At 41.5% G+C, this 16,482-nt stretch overlaps 4 long non-coding RNA genes across 4 annotated transcripts; all 4 read right to left on the bottom strand.

Annotated features, from left to right (window-relative positions):
- Window positions 1–1,090: 1,090 nt before the first annotated feature.
- On the bottom strand, window positions 1,091–3,119 carry LOC143099568 (uncharacterized). Its single transcript, XR_012981664.1, has 4 exons — window positions 3,041–3,119; window positions 2,105–2,269; window positions 1,954–2,023; window positions 1,091–1,764 (listed from the first exon to the last, which is right to left on the bottom strand). It is a non-coding gene; the product is annotated as an uncharacterized LOC143099568 (long non-coding RNA).
- Window positions 3,120–7,252: 4,133 nt separating this feature from the next.
- On the bottom strand, window positions 7,253–8,943 carry LOC143099567 (uncharacterized). Its single transcript, XR_012981663.1, has 4 exons — window positions 8,854–8,943; window positions 7,918–8,082; window positions 7,767–7,836; window positions 7,253–7,579 (listed from the first exon to the last, which is right to left on the bottom strand). It is a non-coding gene; the product is annotated as an uncharacterized LOC143099567 (long non-coding RNA).
- A 1,968-nt stretch (window positions 8,944–10,911) lies between these two features.
- On the bottom strand, window positions 10,912–12,568 carry LOC143099566 (uncharacterized). Its single transcript, XR_012981662.1, has 4 exons — window positions 12,479–12,568; window positions 11,543–11,707; window positions 11,392–11,461; window positions 10,912–11,208 (listed from the first exon to the last, which is right to left on the bottom strand). It is a non-coding gene; the product is annotated as an uncharacterized LOC143099566 (long non-coding RNA).
- Window positions 12,569–14,547: 1,979 nt separating this feature from the next.
- Window positions 14,548–16,204, bottom strand: LOC143099565 (uncharacterized). The gene is made up of 4 exons (XR_012981661.1): window positions 16,115–16,204; window positions 15,179–15,343; window positions 15,028–15,097; window positions 14,548–14,844 (listed from the first exon to the last, which is right to left on the bottom strand). It is a non-coding gene; the product is annotated as an uncharacterized LOC143099565 (long non-coding RNA).
- Between the last annotated feature and the right edge of the window lie 278 nt (window positions 16,205–16,482).

Below are 16,482 nucleotides of genomic sequence, written 5' to 3'. Positions count from 1 at the left end.
CGTTTGCGGCCATACAAATAAGACAAACGTGTCAATCAAAGGGTACACAGACGACCGGTTAAAGGACCAGTGTTGATTTCTCCCATCAAAGCATTTATGAACATGCTTTTTATGCCATTTGTCTATTTGTAATTGTAATAAATGTTTATTTGTTTGTTGTTTATTAAAGCATGGCTCTATTTCAACCAGCTTTTATGGTGTGTTCATTTATTAATTGTTTATCTAAGCATGGCTTTATTTAGCATGCCTTAATTATTTCAACCAGTGTTTATGGTGTGTTCATTAATTTACTGTTTATTAAAACATGGCTTTATTTCAACCAGCTTTTATGGTGATTTTGTCCTTCACAAAAACAGACAGAGTATTTAAGCAACTAATGTTTATTTTTATTAAAGAGAAATTTTTTTTTTTAAAGAAAACTATACATACTGAAGTGGTTGCTGAGAGGAGGAGAGACAGGAAGAGGGGACCACTGCTGGTGGGGCGTCCCTGACAACATGACAACACACATCACAGCGTTAGCACAGTGCATCACTCATACATTACTCACAAGCATTCACATCAAAATGTATACTTACAGTACAGGGAGAGTCGACCTCAGCGCTCAAGCACTTTAGCGACAGGTGAAGGGTCCGAGGAGGAGGCACCTGGCTCCTTGTCCGGGGCCAGCACATAACTCCTCTCTTTTATTATAATTGTCCCTTTGGGTCAGGCATCAGTATAGTGCCTGGTGTCAGATTTTTAGCATGATAAATGCAAATGACTGAAGTTAGCAGTCACCGTCAATGACATGTGCAGAGTAGGCTACCCTAACACCATGGTAATGTGTGGAATACCACCTATGATTTATCTTTTTTTTTGGCCATTCAAACGTGTAGATTTTTGTTCACATAATGACCTGTTGCTTTTTCTATCCAGCAGGTGGCAGTCCAGGATAAGAAATAGCAGAGCCGTACACGGCTCTGAGAAATAGAAGTTCCAGAAAATAAACTAAATAGTAGGAACAAAGAAATTAATGCAGCATAGCCTACAAGTGCAAACGGAAATGTAATGTGTGAAGTTATTGGAATGGAAATAAATAAAACCACCTTCTAAATACTTTTGAAGATATTTTTTTAAGTGTGCAACAAATGTAGTCAATAGGGTAGGCTCAGCAAAACGTTAGCAAAGTTAACTTTGACAAGGCTGGCGGCTAGCATTATTGTCATCATAACTCGTAGGCCTAACTATAGATTGTTTTGCATTGACGTGCTACTTCAGACTTGATGAACTCCTATGGTAGGCAACGGAAATTCCTTACTGTAGAAATAGATAATTTATGCTCCTGTCAACAGTATTGGTCTGGCCGTTCTTGTTGAAACGTAGGCATAGGCTAAATGTTACATAGTAGGTCTATACAACTTGTCAGTGCATAGAACATAACAGCACATAGACATGACAGTGTGTTATATATTCTATATATTATACATATAGATTGTTTATTTTAAACTACAAAACAATAATAAAAAATAAAAACATCAGAGCAGAGACACGGCATAACTGTTCAGTGTAGAGATGCAGAACACAGTGGTGTGGATGTTTTGTTTTTTTAAACCACATACATCACATCACAGCAGACATAGAATGTTTTTTTCTTTGTTTTTTTTAAAGAAACGTAGTGTCACTGTCCTGTAGAAGAGTTGTTGCAGGGTGGGTGGACCGGTGTTTGTATGAAGCCTCCACACCACGGCAAGGTCCCGGTCCTTGTGGAGGGGAAGTCAATGTCTGTAAACACACACACACACACACACACACACACACACACACACACACACACACACGGCAAACAACTATGGCTTATTTTCAACCAGCTTTTATGGTGATTTTTGTCCTTCACAAAAACAGACAGAGTATTTAAGCAACTAATGTTTATTTTTATTAAAGAGAATTGTTTTTAAAGAAAACTATACATACTGAAGTGGTTGCTGAGAGGAGGAGAGACAGGAAGAGGGGACCACTGCTGGTGGGGCATCCCTGTACGTGCCTGACAACACACATCACAGCGTTAGCACAGTGCATCACTCATACATTACTCACAAGCATTCACATCAAAATGTATACTTACAGTACAGGGAGAGTCGACCTCAGCGCTCAAGCACTTTAGCGACAGGTGGAGGGTCTGAGGAGGAGGCACCTGGCTCCTTGTTCCGGGCCAGCACATAACTCCTCAGGAGGCCTATCCTGGACCCAGCTATCTATCACCGTCAGCTGTCGTACCCAATCCAGATAGCTGTAATAGAAAAACATTGTAATAAACTTCACTGACTAATTGCACTGTTAATATACATTAGCCGTTTGCCTCCCCTGGGGTTTTGGGATAACATTGGTAACATCAATGTTAATGTCAGGACATCAGACCATTAGGATTCACGATAGGCGTGTTCGTCTTCATGCAGATCTGTGCAAGATCTGAGCAGATCTGACTTGAAGTGATGCATGCTGTGTTGAACACAATGAGGCCTCTAGGAGGCTACACAATCTGTGTCCATTCATTTCAATGCATTCTTATGGAAATCGCAGTTACACTTTAAACATAGGGTTTGTATATTTACGCTTCAAGTTTCGCTACAGCATTTATATCACAACCACCCAAGGGTCTTACGAAGATAACTACGTTTTCAGATTTTAATATCATGCATTATTCCGAATTTGAGAGGTCTCCTTAGGAGACTGTGTGTTTCCATTCATTCCTATGGGAAACGATCGCGGTTACACTTTAAACAGAAAGTTTGTATATTTACGCTTAGAATTTCGCTACAACATTTATATCACAGCTACCCAATGGTCTTACGAAGATAACTACGTTTTCAGATTTTCATTTTATGCATTTTTCCCAACGCGAGAGCTCTCGTTAGGAGGCTACACAATCTGTGCCCATTCATTTCAATGCATTCGCGGTTACACTTTAAACATTAAGTTCGTATATTAACACTTCGAATTTCGCTACAGCATCTACATCACTGCTAAAGTTCTCCGACCACATACAAAAAACGTAACGTACGTGTTGTTTAGATATGAAGAACTTTTCTTGCGAGCAGTGAAAAATAGAGTGACTACAGCGGAACAGACGTACGCTGAACTTTAACTCAAAACTTCACGCTGGGGAATTCAGCCAATCACGGACCAGAATGTAATAGAACAAGCCAATGAAAACATGCAAGGTTTGTTGTAAAGGCGGGACATGCAAATAAGACAAGCCAATGACGGGTCAGACAAATGAGACACAGATAAGACACAGGTAAAGAGCAGTGGCCGAGCAGTGGCCAGGAGTGGAGACTGCTCGTTCAATGCCTTTGGATAAGAAAGGCAGGAGTGAGACAGGGCGGTAGTTCTCGACTTGAGCAGGGTTGAGAGAAGCTTTCTTAAGTAACGGTGTTACCCGGGCCGTTTTGAACGCTGTTGGAAATGTGCCGGAGGTTAGCGAGGCATTGACGTGTGTGATAGCTGGTGCGATGGTCGGGCTGATGGACTGAAGTAGGCTCGTAGGTATAGGGTCCAGCGAGCATGTGGTAGGACGGCTGCATGTCAGGAGTCTAGATACTTCATTCTCGGAGAGAGGCGTGAATGCTGAAAAAGATGATCTAGCAGTCCCTAGAGGTTGTAGGAGTGCGGTATCTGAGTCCGATGCGTTGAGTGGGCATGTAGAGAATTGACTGCTGATTGCCGCCACTTTGTTTGTAAAAAATGAGGCGAGGGTATCTGCAGTAAGGCTGGATGGAGGAGGAGGCATCTGAGGGTTGAGTAGCGATTTGAAGGTTGAAAAAAGTTTTCGAGTGTCTGTAGCACTGTTGATTTTGTCATTGTAGAAAGCCGTCTTAGCAGCAGTGATGCTGGCTGAGAAGGAGGCCAGGAGTGTCTGGTAGTTTTTGAGGTCATCAGTTAGTTTGGATTTGTGCCATTTCCTCTCCGCGGCTCTGAGTCTGGTGCGCTGCGATCGGAGGGTATCATTTAGCCATGGATGAGAGTTTTTGAATCGAGCTGGCCTTGTGGTAAGAGGGCACAGCTCGTCTAGACACGAGCTCAGTGTGGAGCAGAGCGAGTCTGTGGCCTCATTAACCTCCAGAGAGGAGAAGGTGTTGAGTGGAGGTAGACCGGAGGCAACCACAGAGGAAAAGTGCGTTGGAGACAGGTTCCGGATGTTGCGGCGGAACGTGACCATCGGCTGAGGAGCCGGAGGCTGTTCTGTCAGGCTGACGTTGAACTGGATGAAGAAGTGGTCAGAAAGATGGAGAGGCGTCACCGTGAGGGTGTCTGTGCTGCAGTTCCGAGTGAAGATCAAGTCAAGCTCTTTGCCAGCTTTGTGTGTCGGTGGGCTTTGAACCAGTTTGAGGTCAAAGGAGTGGATCAGGGCCAGAAAGTCCGCTGAGCCTGGGGCATCTAAGTGGATGTTGATATACTTACAGTACAGGGAGAGTCGACCTCAGCGCTCAAGCACTTTAGCGACAGGTGGAGGGTCTGAGGAGGAGGCACCTGGCTCCTTGTTCCGAGCCAGCACATAACTCCTCAGGAGGCCTATCCTGGACCCAGCTATCTATCACCGTCAGCTGTCGTACCCAATCCAGATAGCTGTAATAGAAAAACATTGTAATAAACTTCACTGACTAATTGCACTGTTAATATACATTAGCCGTTTGCCTCCCCTGGGGTTTTGGGATAACATTGGTAACATCAATGTTAATGTCAGGACATCAGACCATTAGGATTCACGATAGGCGTGTTCGTCTTCATGCAGATCTGTGCAAGATCTGAGCAGATCTGACTTGAAGTGATGCATGCTGTGTTGAACACAATGAGGCCTCTAGGAGGCTACACAATCTGTGTCCATTCATTTCAATGCATTCTTATGGAAATCGCAGTTACACTTTAAACATAGGCTTTGTATATTTACGCTTCAAGTTTCGCTACAGCATTTATATCACAACCACCCAAGGGTCTTACGAAGATAACTACGTTTTCAGATTTTAATATCATGCATTATTCCGAATTTGAGAGGTCTCCTTAGGAGACTGTGTGTTTCCATTCATTCCTATGGGAAACGATCGCGGTTACACTTTAAACAGAAAGTTTGTATATTTACGCTTAGAATTTCGCTACAACATTTATATCACAGCTACACAATGGTCTTACGAAGATAACTACGTTTTCAGATTTTCATTTTATGCATTTTTCCCAACGCGAGAGCTCTCGTTAGGAGGCTACACAATCTGTGCCCATTCATTTCAATGCATTCGCGGTTACACTTTAAACATTAAGTTCGTATATTAACACTTCGAATTTCGCTACAGCATCTACATCACTGCTAAAGTTGTCCGACCACATACAAAAAACGTAACGTACGTGTTGTTTAGATATGAAGAACTTTTCTTGCGAGCAGTGAAAAATAGAGTGACTACAGCGGAACAGACGTACGCTGAACTTCAACTCAAAACTTCACGCTGGGGAATTCAGCCAATCACGGACCAGAATGTAATAGAACAAGCCAATGAAAACATGCAAGGTTTGTTGTAAAGGCGGGACATGCAAATAAGACAAGCCAATGACGGGTCAGACAAATGAGACACAGATAAGACACAGGTAAAGAGCAGTGGCCGAGCAGTGGCCAGTTACCGTTCTTCGATGTTGGCCCCGATGGCGGCGTGAGCTGCCGTCCCGTGCGCGGGAGCCCACGGGCGCCTGGCTGCCGCTTTCCTAGACCTAGCCCCGCAGCCCTGCCTAAAATTGGATTAAACGATGCCCTCGAAGTATTTATCCCGAATAAATGTAGTGAAAAATGGGACGCAAGGCCGTTTGCGGCCATACAAATAAGACAAACGTGTCAATCAAAGGGTACACAGACGACCGGTTAAAGGACCAGTGTTGATTTCTCCCATCAAAGCATTTATGAACATGCTTTTTATGCCATTTGTCTATTTGTAATTGTAATAAATGTTTATTTGTTTGTTGTTTATTAAAGCATGGCTCTATTTCAACCAGCTTTTATGGTGTGTTCATTTATTAATTGTTTATCTAAGCATGGCTTTATTTAGCATGCCTTAATTATTTCAACCAGTGTTTATGGTGTGTTTATTAATTTACTGTTTATTAAAACATGGCTTTATTTCAACCAGCTTTTATGGTGATTTTGTCCTTCACAAAAACAGACAGAGTATTTAAGCAACTAATGTTTATTTTTATTAAAGAGAATTTTTTTTTTTTAAAGAAAACTATACATACTGAAGTGGTTGCTGAGAGGAGGAGAGACAGGAAGAGGGGACCACTGCTGGTGGGGCGTCCCTGACAACACACATCACAGCGTTAGCACAGTGCATCACTCATACATTACTCACAAGCATTCACATCAAAATGTATACTTACAGTACAGGGAGAGTCGACCTCAGCGCTCAAGCACTTTAGCGACAGGTGAAGGGTCCGAGGAGGAGGCACCTGGCTCCTTGTCCGGGGCCAGCACATAACTCCTCTCTTTTATTATAATTGTCCCTTTGGGTCAGGCATCAGTATAGTGCCTGGTGTCAGATTTTTAGCATGATAAATGCAAATGACTGAAGTTAGCAGTCACCGTCAATGACATGTGCAGAGTAGGCTACCCTAACACCATGGTAATGTGTGGAATACCACCTATGATTTATCTTTTTTTTTGGCCATTCAAACGTGTAGATTTTTGTTCACATAATGACCTGTTGCTTTTTCTATCCAGCAGGTGGCAGTCCAGGATAAGAAATAGCAGAGCCGTACACGGCTCTGAGAAATAGAAGTTCCAGAAAATAAACTAAATAGTAGGAACAAAGAAATTAATGCAGCATAGCCTACAAGTGCAAACGGAAATGTAATGTGTGAAGTTATTGGAATGGAAATAAATGAAACCACCTTCTAAATACTTTTGAAGATATTTTTTTAAGTGTGCAACAAATGTAGTCAATAGGGTAGGCTCAGCAAAACGTTAGCAAAGTTAACTTTGACAAGGCTGGCGGCTAGCATTATTGTCATCATAACTCGTAGGCCTAACTATAGATTGTTTTGCATTGACGTGCTACTTCAGACTTGATGAACTCCTATGGTAGGCAACGGAAATTCCTTACTGTAGAAATAGATAATTTATGCTCCTGTCAACAGTATTGGTCTGGCCGTTCTTGTTGAAACGTAGGCATAGGCTAAATGTTACATAGTAGATCTATACAACTTGTCAGTGCATAGAACATAACAGCACATAGACATGACAGTGTGTTATATATTCTATATATTATACATATAGATTGTTTATTTTAAACTACAAAACAATAATAAAAAATAAAAACATCAGAGCAGAGACACGGCATAACTGTTCAGTGTAGAGATGCAGAACACAGTGGTGTGGATGTTTTGTTTTTTTAAACCACATACATCACATCACAGCAGACATAGAATGTTTTTTTCTTTGTTTTTTTTAAAGAAACGTAGTGTCACTGTCCTGTAGAAGAGTTGTTGCAGGGTGGGTGGACCGGTGTTTGTATGAAGCCTCCACACCACGGCAAGGTCCCGGTCCTTGTGGAGGGGAAGTCAATGTCTGTAAACACACACACACACACACACACACACACACACACACACACACACACACGGCAAACAACTATGGCTTATTTTCAACCAGCTTTTATGGTGATTTTTGTCCTTCACAAAAACAGACAGAGTATTTAAGCAACTAATGTTTATTTTTATTAAAGAGAATTGTTTTTAAAGAAAACTATACATACTGAAGTGGTTGCTGAGAGGAGGAGAGACAGGAAGAGGGGACCACTGCTGGTGGGGCATCCCTGTACGTGCCTGACAACACACATCACAGCGTTAGCACAGTGCATCACTCATACATTACTCACAAGCATTCACATCAAAATGTATACTTACAGTACAGGGAGAGTCGACCTCAGCGCTCAAGCACTTTAGCGACAGGTGGAGGGTCTGAGGAGGAGGCACCTGGCTCCTTGTTCCGGGCCAGCACATAACTCCTCAGGAGGCCTATCCTGGACCCAGCTATCTATCACCGTCAGCTGTCGTACCCAATCCAGATAGCTGTAATAGAAAAACATTGTAATAAACTTCACTGACTAATTGCACTGTTAATATACATTAGCCGTTTGCCTCCCCTGGGGTTTTGGGATAACATTGGTAACATCAATGTTAATGTCAGGACATCAGACCATTAGGATTCACGATAGGCGTGTTCGTCTTCATGCAGATCTGTGCAAGATCTGAGCAGATCTGACTTGAAGTGATGCATGCTGTGTTGAACACAATGAGGCCTCTAGGAGGCTACACAATCTGTGTCCATTCATTTCAATGCATTCTTATGGAAATCGCAGTTACACTTTAAACATAGGGTTTGTATATTTACGCTTCAAGTTTCGCTACAGCATTTATATCACAACCACCCAAGGGTCTTACGAAGATAACTACGTTTTCAGATTTTAATATCATGCATTATTCCGAATTTGAGAGGTCTCCTTAGGAGACTGTGTGTTTCCATTCATTCCTATGGGAAACGATCGCGGTTACACTTTAAACAGAAAGTTTGTATATTTACGCTTAGAATTTCGCTACAACATTTATATCACAGCTACCCAATGGTCTTACGAAGATAACTACGTTTTCAGATTTTCATTTTATGCATTTTTCCCAACGCGAGAGCTCTCGTTAGGAGGCTACACAATCTGTGCCCATTCATTTCAATGCATTCGCGGTTACACTTTAAACATTAAGTTCGTATATTAACACTTCGAATTTCGCTACAGCATCTACATCACTGCTAAAGTTGTCCGACCACATACAAAAAACGTAACGTACGTGTTGTTTAGATATGAAGAACTTTTCTTGCGAGCAGTGAAAAATAGAGTGACTACAGCGGAACAGACGTACGCTGAACTTCAACTCAAAACTTCACGCTGGGGAATTCAGCCAATCACGGACCAGAATGTAATAGAACAAGCCAATGAAAACATGCAAGGTTTGTTGTAAAGGCGGGACATGCAAATAAGACAAGCCAATGACGGGTCAGACAAATGAGACACAGGTAAAGAGCAGTGGCCGAGCAGTGGCCAGTTACCGTTCTTCGATGTTGGCCCCGATGGCGGCGTGAGCTGCCGTCCCGTGCGCGGGAGCCCACGGGCGCCTGGCTGCCGCTTTCCTAGACCTAGCCCCGCAGCCCTGCCTAAAATTGGATTAAACGATGCCCTCGAAGTATTTATCCCGAATAAATGTAGTGAAAAATGGGACGCAAGGCCGTTTGCGGCCATACAAATAAGACAAACGTGTCAATCAAAGGGTACACAGACGACCGGTTAAAGGACCAGTGTTGATTTCTCCCATCAAAGCATTTATGAACATGCTTTTTATGCCATTTGTCTATTTGTAATTGTAATAAATGTTTATTTGTTTGTTGTTTATTAAAGCATGGCTCTAGTTCAACCAGCTTTTACGGTGTGTTCATTTATTAATTGTTTATTAAAGCATGGCTTTATTTCAACCAGCTTTTATAGTGTGTTCGTTTATTAAAGCATGGCTTTATTTCAACCAGCTTTTATAGTGTGTTCATTTATTAATTGTTTATTAAAGCATGGTTTTATTTCAACCAGCTTTTATAGTGTGTTCATTTATTAATTGTTTATCTAAGCATGGCTTTATTTAGCATGCCTTAATTATTTCAACCAGTGTTTATGGTGTGTTTATTAATTTACTGTTTATTAAAACATGGCTTTATTTCAACCAGCTTTTATGGTGATTTTTGTCCTTCACAAAAACAGACAGAGTATTTAAGCAACTAATGTTTATTTTTATTAAAGAGAATTTTTTTTTTTAAAGAAAACTATACATACTGAAGTGGTTGCTGAGAGGAGGAGAGACAGGAAGAGGGGACCACTGCTGGTGGGGCGTCCCTGACAACACACATCACAGCGTTAGCACAGTGCATCACTCATACATTACTCACAAGCATTCACATCAAAATGTATACTTACAGTACAGGGAGAGTCGACCTTAGCGCTCAAGCACTTTAGCGACAGGTGGAGGGTCCGAGGAGGAGGCACCTGGCTCCTTGTCCGGGGCCAGCACATAACCCCTCTCTTTTATTATAATTGTCCCTTTGGGTCAGGCATCAGTATAGTGCCTGGTGTCAGATTTTTAGCATGATAAATGCAAATGACTGAAGTTAGCAGTCACCGTCAATGACATGTGCAGAGTAGGCTACCCTAACACCATGGTAATGTTTGGAATATCACCTATGATTTATCTTTTTTTTTGGCCATTCAAACGTGTAGATTTTTGTTCACATAATGACCTGTTGCTTTTTCTATCCAGCAGGTGGCAGTCCAGGATAAGAAATAGCAGAGCCGTACACGGCTCTGAGAAATAGAAGTTCCAGAAAATAAACTAAATAGTAGGAACAAAGAAATTAATGCAGCATAGCCTACAAGTGCAAACGGAAATGTAATGTGTGAAGTTATTGGAAGGGAAATAAATGACACCACCTTCTAAATACTTTTGAAGATATTTTTTTAAGTGTGCAACAAATGTAGTCAATAGGGTAGGCTCAGCAAAACGTTAGCAAAGTTAACTTTGACAAGGCTGGCGGCTAGCATTATTGTCATCATAACTCGTAGGCCTAACTATAGATTGTTTTGCATTGACGTGCTACTTCAGACTTGATGAACTCCTATGGTAGGCAACGGAAATTCCTTACTGTAGAAATAGATAATTTATGCTCCTGTCAACAGTATTGGTCTGGCCGTTCTTGTTGAAACGTAGGCATAGGCTAAATGTTACATAGTAGGTCTATACAACTTGTCAGTGCATAGAACATAACAGCACATAGACATGACAGTGTGTTATATATTATATATATTATACATATAGATTGTTTATTTTAAACTACAAAACAATAATAAAAAATAAAAACATCAGAGCAGAGACACGGCATAACTGTTCAGTGTAGAGATGCAGAACACAGTGGTGTGGATGTTTTGTTTTTTTAAACCACATACATCACATCACAGCAGACATAGAATGTTTTTTTCTTTGTTTTTTTTAAAGAAACGTAGTGTCACTGTCCTGTAGAAGAGTTGTTGCAGGGTGGGTGGACCGGTGTTTGTATGAAGCCTCCACACCACGGCAAGGTCCCGGTCCTTGTGGAGGGGAAGTCAATGTCTGTAAACACACACACACACACACACACACACACACACACACACACACACGGCAAACAACTATGGCTTATTTTCAACCAGCTTTTATGGTGATTTTTGTCCTTCACAAAAACAGACAGAGTATTTAAGCAACTAATGTTTATTTTTATTAAAGAGAATTGTTTTTAAAGAAAACTATACATACTGAAGTGGTTGCTGAGAGGAGGAGAGACAGGAAGAGGGGACCACTGCTGGTGGGGCATCCCTGTACGTGCCTGACAACACACATCACAGCGTTAGCACAGTGCATCACTCATACATTACTCACAAGCATTCACATCAAAATGTATACTTACAGTACAGGGAGAGTCGACCTCAGCGCTCAAGCACTTTAGCGACAGGTGGAGGGTCTGAGGAGGAGGCACCTGGCTCCTTGTTCCGGGCCAGCACATAACTCCTCAGGAGGCCTATCCTGGACCCAGCTATCTATCACCGTCAGCTGTCGTACCCAATCCAGATAGCTGTAATAGAAAAACATTGTAATAAACTTCACTGACTAATTGCACTGTTAATATACATTAGCCGTTTGCCTCCCCTGGGGTTTTGGGATAACATTGGTAACATCAATGTTAATGTCAGGACATCAGACCATTAGGATTCACGATAGGCGTGTTCGTCTTCATGCAGATCTGTGCAAGATCTGAGCAGATCTGACTTGAAGTGATGCATGCTGTGTTGAACACAATGAGGCCTCTAGGAGGCTACACAATCTGTGTCCATTCATTTCAATGCATTCTTATGGAAATCGCAGTTACACTTTAAACATAGGGTTTGTATATTTACGCTTCAAGTTTCGCTACAGCATTTATATCACAACCACCCAAGGGTCTTACGAAGATAACTACGTTTTCAGATTTTAATATCATGCATTATTCCGAATTTGAGAGGTCTCCTTAGGAGACTGTGTGTTTCCATTCATTCCTATGGGAAACGATCGCGGTTACACTTTAAACAGAAAGTTTGTATATTTACGCTTAGAATTTCGCTACAACATTTATATCACAGCTACCCAATGGTCTTACGAAGATAACTACGTTTTCAGATTTTCATTTTATGCATTTTTCCCAACGCGAGAGCTCTCGTTAGGAGGCTACACAATCTGTGCCCATTCATTTCAATGCATTCGCGGTTACACTTTAAACATTAAGTTCGTATATTAACACTTCGAATTTCGCTACAGCATCTACATCACTGCTAAAGTTGTCCGACCACATACAAAAAACGTAACGTACGTGTTGTTTAGATATGAAGAACTTTTCTTGCGAGCAGTGAAAAATAGAGTGACTACAGCGGAACAGACGTACGCTGAACTTCAACTCAAAACTTCACGCTGGGGAATTCAGCCAATCACGGACCAGAATGTAATAGAACAAGCCAATGAAAACATGCAAGGTTTGTTGTAAAGGCGGGACATGCAAATAAGACAAGCCAATGACGGGTCAGACAAATGAGACACAGATAAGACACAGGTAAAGAGCAGTGGCCGAGCAGTGGCCAGTTACCGTTCTTCGATGTTGGCCCCGATGGCGGCGTGAGCTGCCGTCCCGTGCGCGGGAGCCCACGGGCGCCTGGCTGCCGCTTTCCTAGACCTAGCCCCGCAGCCCTGCCTAAAATTGGATTAAACGATGCCCTCGAAGTATTTATCCCGAATAAATGTAGTGAAAAATGGGACGCAAGGCCGTTTGCGGCCATACAAATAAGACAAACGTGTCAATCAAAGGGTACACAGACGACCGGTTAAAGGACCAGTGTTGATTTCTCCCATCAAAGCATTTATGAACATGCTTTTTATGCCATTTGTCTATTTGTAATTGTAATAAATGTTTATTTGTTTGTTGTTTATTAAAGCATGGCTCTAGTTCAACCAGCTTTTATGGTGTGTTCATTTATTAATTGTTTATTAAAGCATGGCTTTATTTCAACCAGCTTTTATAGTGTGTTCGTTTATTAAAGCATGGCTTTATTTCAACCAGCTTTTATAGTGTGTTCATTTATTAATTGTTTATTAAAGCATGGTTTTATTTCAACCAGCTTTTATAGTGTGTTCATTTATTAATTGTTTATCTAAGCATGGCTTTATTTAGCATGCCTTAATTATTTCAACCAGTGTTTATGGTGTGTTTATTAATTTACTGTTTATTAAAACATGGCTTTATTTCAACCAGCTTTTATGGTGATTTTTGTCCTTCACAAAAACAGACAGAGTATTTAAGCAACTAATGTTTATTTTTATTAAAGAGAATTTTTTTTTTTAAAGAAAACTATACATACTGAAGTGGTTGCTGAGAGGAGGAGAGACAGGAAGAGGGGACCACTGCTGGTGGGGCGTCCCTGACAACACACATCACAGCGTTAGCACAGTGCATCACTCATACATTACTCACAAGCATTCACATCAAAATGTATACTTACAGTACAGGGAGAGTCGACCTTAGCGCTCAAGCACTTTAGCGACAGGTGGAGGGTCCGAGGAGGAGGCACCTGGCTCCTTGTCCGGGGCCAGCACATAACCCCTCTCTTTTATTATAATTGTCCCTTTGGGTCAGGCATCAGTATAGTGCCTGGTGTCAGATTTTTAGCATGATAAATGCAAATGACTGAAGTTAGCAGTCACCGTCAATGACATGTGCAGAGTAGGCTACCCTAACACCATGGTAATGTTTGGAATATCACCTATGATTTATCTTTTTTTTTGGCCATTCAAACGTGTAGATTTTTGTTCACATAATGACCTGTTGCTTTTTCTATCCAGCAGGTGGCAGTCCAGGATAAGAAATAGCAGAGCCGTACACGGCTCTGAGAAATAGAAGTTCCAGAAAATAAACTAAATAGTAGGAACAAAGAAATTAATGCAGCATAGCCTACAAGTGCAAACGGAAATGTAATGTGTGAAGTTATTGGAAGGGAAATAAATGACACCACCTTCTAAATACTTTTGAAGATATTTTTTTAAGTGTGCAACAAATGTAGTCAATAGGGTAGGCTCAGCAAAACGTTAGCAAAGTTAACTTTGACAAGGCTGGCGGCTAGCATTATTGTCATCATAACTCGTAGGCCTAACTATAGATTGTTTTGCATTGACGTGCTACTTCAGACTTGATGAACTCCTATGGTAGGCAACGGAAATTCCTTACTGTAGAAATAGATAATTTATGCTCCTGTCAACAGTATTGGTCTGGCCGTTCTTGTTGAAACGTAGGCATAGGCTAAATGTTACATAGTAGGTCTATACAACTTGTCAGTGCATAGAACATAACAGCACATAGACATGACAGTGTGTTATATATTATATATATTATACATATAGATTGTTTATTTTAAACTACAAAACAATAATAAAAAATAAAAACATCAGAGCAGAGACACGGCATAACTGTTCAGTGTAGAGATGCAGAACACAGTGGTGTGGATGTTTTGTTTTTTTAAACCACATACATCACATCACAGCAGACATAGAATGTTTTTTTCTTTGTTTTTTTTAAAGAAACGTAGTGTCACTGTCCTGTAGAAGAGTTGTTGCAGGGTGGGTGGACCGGTGTTTGTATGAAGCCTCCACACCACGGCAAGGTCCCGGTCCTTGTGGAGGGGAAGTCAATGTCTGTAAACACACACACACACACACACACACACACACACACACACACACACGGCAAACAACTATGGCTTATTTTCAACCAGCTTTTATGGTGATTTTTGTCCTTCACAAAAACAGACAGAGTATTTAAGCAACTAATGTTTATTTTTATTAAAGAGAATTGTTTTTAAAGAAAACTATACATACTGAAGTGGTTGCTGAGAGGAGGAGAGACAGGAAGAGGGGACCACTGCTGGTGGGGCATCCCTGTACGTGCCTGACAACACACATCACAGCGTTAGCACAGTGCATCACTCATACATTACTCACAAGCATTCACATCAAAATGTATACTTACAGTACAGGGAGAGTCGACCTCAGCGCTCAAGCACTTTAGCGACAGGTGGAGGGTCTGAGGAGGAGGCACCTGGCTCCTTGTTCCGGGCCAGCACATAACTCCTCAGGAGGCCTATCCTGGACCCAGCTATCTATCACCGTCAGCTGTCGTACCCAATCCAGATAGCTGTAATAGAAAAACATTGTAATAAACTTCACTGACTAATTGCACTGTTAATATACATTAGCCGTTTGCCTCCCCTGGGGTTTTGGGATAACATTGGTAACATCAATGTTAATGTCAGGACATCAGACCATTAGGATTCACGATAGGCGTGTTCGTCTTCATGCAGATCTGTGCAAGATCTGAGCAGATCTGACTTGAAGTGATGCATGCTGTGTTGAACACAATGAGGCCTCTAGGAGGCTACACAATCTGTGTCCATTCATTTCAATGCATTCTTATGGAAATCGCAGTTACACTTTAAACATAGGGTTTGTATATTTACGCTTCAAGTTTCGCTACAGCATTTATATCACAACCACCCAAGGGTCTTACGAAGATAACTACGTTTTCAGATTTTAATATCATGCATTATTCCGAATTTGAGAGGTCTCCTTAGGAGACTGTGTGTTTCCATTCATTCCTATGGGAAACGATCGCGGTTACACTTTAAACAGAAAGTTTGTATATTTACGCTTAGAATTTCGCTACAACATTTATATCACAGCTACCCAATGGTCTTACGAAGATAACTACGTTTTCAGATTTTCATTTTATGCATTTTTCCCAACGCGAGAGCTCTCGTTAGGAGGCTACACAATCTGTGCCCATTCATTTCAATGCATTCGCGGTTACACTTTAAACATTAAGTTCGTATATTAACACTTCGAATTTCGCTACAGCATCTACATCACTGCTAAAGTTGTCCGACCACATACAAAAAACGTAACGTACGTGTTGTTTAGATATGAAGAACTTTTCTTGCGAGCAGTGAAAAATAGAGTGACTACAGCGGAACAGACGTACGCTGAACTTCAACTCAAAACTTCACGCTGGGGAATTCAGCCAATCACGGACCAGAATGTAATAGAACAAGCCAATGAAAACATGCAAGGTTTGTTGTAAAGGCGGGACATGCAAATAAGACAAGCCAATGACGGGTCAGACAAATGAGACACAGATAAGACACAGGTAAAGAGCAGTGGCCGAGCAGTGGCCAGTTACCGTTCTTCGATGTTGGCCCCGATGGCGGCGTGAGCTGCCGTCCCGTGCGCGGGAGCCCACGGGCGCCTGGCTGCCGCTTTCCTAGACCTAGCCCCGCA

The sequence above is a fragment of the Alosa pseudoharengus genome, unplaced genomic scaffold (genome assembly GCF_046254945.1).
Source record: "Alosa pseudoharengus isolate Yale_2024_CS ecotype anadromous, Long Island Sound unplaced genomic scaffold, YU_APseudo_1.1 YU_APseudo_1.1_scf_3, whole genome shotgun sequence".
NCBI lineage: Eukaryota > Metazoa > Chordata > Actinopteri > Clupeiformes > Clupeidae > Alosa > Alosa pseudoharengus.
Note: the sequence above shows the minus strand (reverse complement) of the source record. Positions and strands in the feature narration are given on the sequence as shown.